This window comes from Monodelphis domestica, chromosome 3, assembly GCF_027887165.1.
Source record: "Monodelphis domestica isolate mMonDom1 chromosome 3, mMonDom1.pri, whole genome shotgun sequence".
NCBI classification, from domain to species: Eukaryota; Metazoa; Chordata; class Mammalia; order Didelphimorphia; family Didelphidae; genus Monodelphis; species Monodelphis domestica.
Window position 1 is genome coordinate 458,245,414 of NC_077229.1, and position 6,903 is coordinate 458,252,316.

Below are 6,903 nucleotides of genomic sequence, written 5' to 3' on the forward strand. Positions count from 1 at the left end.
CACATTCTCAAATAAATCCATCTTCTAGATCCACAAGTTTGAGAGAAGGAAGTAGAACTGTGAATAGCAATAGTAATATAATGCTAACTGAAGATGTTGTGAGGAGACCTGATGGGCTCTTGCCAAAGAAAACTTCCAAGTTCACAAAGAAGCATGTGAAAACCAGGAACTTCTGTGCTCTCAGTGTTAGAAATCCTTTTTCTACTTTCCATTTGTGTGAGTAGGTATTACTTCCACATAAACTAGCCAGGAGTGTATTGGCTGTAGGAATAGTACCTCATTTCTTATTCCTGGAGAGATCAAGTGTCTTAGATTCAGATCCTACTTGTAGATGGAGAAAATTGGGATGAAGGAAATTGTCCTTATTTCATTAAATTAGGAGGAGAATGCACCACTGATGAAGATTAGCTTCTTGTTTAGGTCTTGCCTGAGACTATAGCTCTGAGGCATGCTTCAATAAAAATCATAATTAGATAATACTTTTTAAAGTCATGTTTCTCCTGCCAAGGCTTTTCAACCACCCACCCACCCACCCTCGAAATTCTGAGAGAACTCAAAACTCTCTACCAGAGCTGCTGACTTTTTCTTTCCCTCCTTTTGCTGGGCTGCTCTTCCTACTGGCCAGCCTATTTTTAGCTGGGGGACTCTTGGCAGAGAAGAGATAAGCCACTTCTCTCACCCATCTTCTTGAGTCCATGTTTCTCAGTTCATCGTTGCTGTTGCTCCTACTGCTCCTGATTTCACTCGCTCCAGCTACTAAATCCTGGTGGCCTGCTTATTGTTCATGATCTGGCCCTGGGCCCTGGTCCCAGCCCCAGGCCCTCAGCAATCCTCCTCCTGATGTCTGGCTCTGCTCCTAAATGGGCACCAGACCCTGACCCCAGCTGTTGCTGATTGCTACCACCTAGAAGCTAGGAGTCCTTGGAGCCACTCCTCAGGGCAGATGGTAAAAAAAAAAAAAACAAAAACAAACAAACAAAAAAAGAGGTGTATTTTTCCTTAGGCAATGATTAGCCTCCGCCTCCATGGCTGGGGAAACTAGAATTTTACCTCAAGGGGGGACTGGGAGAAGAAAGTTACTCTTCCAAATAGGAAGTTGATTACAAGCATGGCATACTCTATGAAAGAGCCTTACCTTGCCTTTTTCAAACAATTTCTACCATTCATGAATGCACTGATCCTTTTACTTATCTTGCCTGAGATTCAGGGGAGAATCAGCCCTTTGACATTCTGGCTTTCTCAGTCTCAAAGATTTATTCAATTTGGGATTCCTTCACACTATGCTCAGCAAGGAGTTCTCCCTCACTATGGGAGATCCAAGAGCTCTTACTATAGGGATCTGAACAGATAGAAAAAGGAACTTTAAAGAGTCTGGTGATGGAATTTTAAGGCTTTTCAGACTTTTCACTTTTTTCTAGCCTCCTCTGCCACATTTTTGTAATGATGGTAGTAATAGATTAAAAAAAAAATTCTCAGCTAAGGTGGAAACATTGCTACACTTGAAAAACTTGTGACAAGTATCCATTAGCTTCTAAGGTATTTTTCTTGAAATTTCATACAGCAGGTTCATGTAAAATATGATATTGGTTTTGTTTGCTATTGTCATTAAATGGACTATTATAATTTGGGGATTTGATACGCTTAGAATGTACATTACATGTTGTACTATTGTTCTTTGTAAAAAACTGTTACTTTGTGGAAATCATTTGCTTTACACTCACAGTGGATCATGGCCAGGTTTGAAAAAGGAAGTGGATCTCATTTTGGGGGTGAGAAACCTTTGTACTCTACCTTTCCTTAGCTGACACTGTGTCTCAATCATTATAAGCTATATATTTTTTATTTTTAAAAACTTTATTATTGTTTTTGCCAGCATGTGCAATATGTTATTTCAGTTTTTTTCCTCTCCTTTTTGTATTTGAAGCACATGTCACCAGTATTAAGAAGATTTTCTTTAACTTTTTTTATTTTGCAGTAATATAACTTTAAAAATACTCTGATAACTTTAAAAATAGCTCTGATGTCAATGCATACCCAGAAATCTTTAGACTATAAAAATGATGCCATTGATTGTTTAAAAAAATTATTAGGGAATTTTCTTAATGATTCTCTCTGATTTCAGGACAAGAGAATACAAAAAGAGCTATTGCACAGTGCCAAAGAAGCACAAAGCTAAACTGCAAAGTGACAATCAAGCACAAGGTCAAAGAGACCAATCAATCCCAATGGGATTGATGAAATTTTCAGCCAAGACAAGAGAACTTGAACTTGTTTGGGGTTTGAGGTTGTGACAGTTTTGATATATGTCAAAGGCAGGTCTTCCTTGTCCAACATTCTACCAAGTATCTAAAATTCAGATCCTACCTGGCTCCTATAATCTAGTCACTATTCTGTCATTCTTAGTGTGGCAACTTCCTGTAGTCTTGGCTGCAAATGGGTCCTACATTTTGTCCTACAGACTTGTGGGATAGAAATTACTTTAATTGGACTCTAATACAAAGGCCTGTTAGAAATTTATTAAATTGGGTCCTGATTCAAGGACCTGTTATAGGTTTATTTTCCTTTACTTAAATTTTTTATACATAAGACTTTGATAGTCTATATCTCATCCATGTTATCTTTTCTCTTTTATTTGGATTTTTTAAAATATTTTTTTTATTTCTCTTGACAATTGATTCATATATCTCATAACTCAGCCATGCTTCCCTAAGTGATCCCTGTGTTTTTCAATCACTCTCTTCAGGGGGTTATGTATAATTATTATTATTCTAAATTGCATAGTTTAAATTCTTTTTGAGACTAACTTTAAGTTAAGAAACATACTACCTCTCTGAATCCAGAAAATGAACTGTTTGGAGAAGGCACCATGAAGATGACTCCATAGACCACATGCTGCACCAGAAGATCCAGATGAACTTTGGGATATGGTTGTGAATTTCAAAACTACTCAACCCTGTTCAAACCATTCTTTAGAGGATGGGATTTGGCTATTTCCTGATCAATAACAATGGAGATACTTGGAATGACAGAATCAGGTCTTGAAAACTACAATCTCCACCCTACTCAGGTTAAAAGGATTTAGGAAGGGCTGCAGCAAAGCTCAAGATTTAATTATTGAGAATGTGGTCTTCAACAGACATGTGCAAAGGGGACAGACCTCTGGGCGGTCCTGGGTGAAGCTAGAGCCACCATTGGCACAGGTGAGACACAGGAAGTGAGATAGAGGACAGCTGAGGAGGCTGGGACTTCGTGTGTGAAGGGCGAATGTGGTGGTTGGAGGCTAGTTGCTTGGAGTGGAGGCCCTGAGACTGTTTCTCCATTTTGGTCACATGAGTAATAGGGACTGATCTCTTTTCTTTGCCTCGGCTATCCAAGGCCTTGGGCCTTTGGCCCAACCTAAGCAGAGGGGGTATTTAAGCCCTATTCCCTTCTCTCCCCTTTATTTCTCTCTCTCTCTTTCTCTCTCTCTCTCTCTCTCTCTCTCTCTCTCTCTCTCTCTCTCTCTCTCTCTCTCTCATGCCTTTCTTCATCCTGTTAGTAATTAAAAACTCCATAAAAGGTTGACTGCTGACTTGAGTTTTCATTTAGGAATTACAAAGCTGAATTCCTTGGCGACCTTAAATTAATATATATCAGTCTTTAAAAGTGATTTCCATATCACATGGTGATTATGCATTTGTTTTGTATGTATACACTTATGCTGAAGGGGACTTCCCCCTAACTGACTTTTTGTCAATGTGCCTAGCAATTATTGGTTTTGTGCTCTTTTTCCTCTTATCTTCAAATTATTGTAATTTCAAAGCTGGTGTCTTTACAAGACCCACTGGAGAGAATAGTCTTCCATGGGTCTCAGGGGGAAATAATAATTGAAAATCTGTTACCCTAAAAAAAGAACTACATTTCCCAGGAGTGTACTGATTTCCTGTCATTATGTACTTCCTGTAGCCAGGGAATAAATATCTGGTGATCAGTCCTGCCTGCCTCTACCTTTTTGGTATGATGCAGTAAACATGGTGGTGATAGTAAGTTAAGAATGGGGATTTTGAAATGGTTAAACAGCTATGGGCATGTGGTTTTTATTTTGTATTCTCTTTATTCCATGATTTCTAATGAACATTTAATAAAACTCCTAAATATAATATTTTTATTTTTTTGTTTTTTTGTTTTTGATTTTAAATTAATTTATTTAGTCAATTTAGAACATTATTCCTTGGTTACAAGAGTTACATTATTGCCCTCCCTCCCCTCGTGCTCCCCTTCCCAATGCCAATGGGCAATTTCATTGGGTATTACATGTGTCCTTGATCAGAACCTATTTCCATGTTGTTGGTGTTTGCATTAGGATGTTCAGAGTCTACATCCCCAACCATATCCCCTCGACTCATGTATTCAAGCAGTTGTTTTTCTTCTGTGTTTCTACTCTTTTCCTCTGAATGAGGATAGTGTTTTTTCTGCTAGATCCCCCCAAGTTGTTCAGGATCACTGCATTGCCACAAATGGAGCAGTCCATTACAATAGATTGTACCACAGTGTATCAGTCTCTATGTATAATGTTCTCCTGGTTCTACTCCTCTCACTCTGCATCAATTCCTGGAGGTCATTCCAGTTCCCATGGAATTCCTCCAGTTCATTATTCCTTTGAGCACAATAGTATTCCATCACCAACATATACCACAATTTGTTCAGCCATTCCCCAATTGTAGGGTATAACCTCATTTTTCAATTTTCCACCACAAAGAGTGCAGCTATGAATATTCTTGTACAAATATTTTTACTTACTATCACTTTGGGGTACAAACCCAGCAGTGCTATGGCTGGATCAAAGGGCAGATGGTCATAGTTCCAAATTGCCCTCCAGAATGGTTGGATTAATTCACAATTCCACCAAGCAATGCATTAATGTCCCGACTTTGCCACACCCCCTCCAGCATTCATTATTTTCCTTTGCTGTCATGTTAGCCAATCTGTTGGGTGTGAGGTGATACCTGAGAGTTGTTTTGATTTGCATCTCTCTGACCTTTGTCAGAGGTTTTTGTTATGAAGATTGTTTCCCAATTGGTTTCTTCCCTTCTAATTTTGGTTGAATTGGTTTTGTTTGTACAAAAACTTTTTAATTTGATGTAATCAAAATTATTTATTTTACATTTTGTGATTTTTTTCTAGCTCTTGCTTGGTTTTAAAGTCTTTCCTTTCCCAAAGATCTGACATCTATACTATTCTATATTCACTTAATTTGCTTATAGTTTCCTTCTTTATATTCAAGTCATTCACCCATTCAGAGTTTATCTTGGTGTAGGGTGTGAGGTGTTGATCCAAGCCTAATTTCTCCCATACTGTCTTCCAGTTTTCCCAGCAGTTTTTATCAAGTAGTGGGTTTTGGTCCCAAAAGCTGGACTTATCATAGACTGTCTTGCTGAGGTCATTTACCCTACGTCTATTCCACTGATCCTCCTGTCTGTCTCTTAGCCAGTATCAAATTGTTTTGATGACCACTGCTTTAGAGTATAGTTTAAGATCTGGGCCTGCAAGTCCTCCTTCCTTCACATTTTTTTCATGATTTCCCTAGATATCCTTGATCTTTTGTTCTTCCAAATGAACTTTGTTATGTTTTTTTCTAACTCAGTAAAAAAGTTTTGGGGTAGTTCAATGGTTATGGCACTAAATAAGTAAATTAACTTGGGTAATATTTTTATCATTAAGATTTCATTTTAAATTTTACAACGGAAAGTTATTTTGGTGATGGTGTAGACTCAAACTCAGAAGAAGATAAATCACTACTTCTGCATGCAAAGCCTCCAAGGAAAATATAAAATGCTCTCAAGGCCAAAAATAATTGATGGAGGAGCTCCAAAAGGATTTTAAAGATCAAATAAGGGAGGTAGAAGAAGAATTGGGAAAAGAAATGTGTGATACAGGAAAATCATGAAAAAAGAGTCAACAGTATGGTAAAGGAGGACAAAGAAATATTGAAGACATTACTATCTTAAAATACAGAAAGGGCCAATTGGTAAAAGAAGCACAAAAATCCAAAAAAGGACAAGAACTTCTTTAAAAGCAGAATTGGGCAAATGGAAAACAAAATACAAAAAAAAATGCACTGATAAGAAAAAATTTCTTGAAAGACAAAATTGGCCCTTTGGGTACAAAAAGTACAAAAATTCACTGATGAAAAGAAATCTTTACAAAGTAGCACTGGCCAAATGGAAAAGGAGGTACAAAAGCTCACTCAAGAAAATCATGTGAATAATAATAAAATAATAAAATTAGAATTGGGCAAGTGGAAAGTAATAACTTCATGAGACATTAAGAAACAATCAAATAAAGTCAAAAGAATGAAAAAATAGAAGGAAATGTGAAATATCTCATGGGAAAAACAACTGAAATTGAAAATAAATACAGAATCAAAATGGATAAATGGCTTAAATATAGGGAATGAAGTCATGAATAAATTAGGTGATCATAGACTAGAACCTGTCAGATCTATGGGTAAGGAAATAATTTAAAGCCAAACAAGAGATAGAGAACATTACAAAATATAAAATGAATGATTTTGAATACATCAAATTAAAAGGGTTTTGTACAAACAAAATCAGTACAACCAAAATTAGAAGGATAGCAACAAAATGGGGAAAAAATTCTCTTTGTAACAAAACTCTCTGACAAAGGTTTAATTTCTCAAATATAAGGAATATGTCAAATTTACAAAAATATCAAGGCATCATGTCAAGGGACATGAATAGGCAGTTTTCATATAGAGAAATAAAAACTATTAGTAAACACATGAAGTTCTAAGCACAAAAGTGGTCTAAATCTCTCCTGACTAGAGAAATGCAAATTAAAACAACTCTTGAGGTACCACCTTACATCTAGAAGACTGGCCAATATGACAGCAAAGGAAAGTGA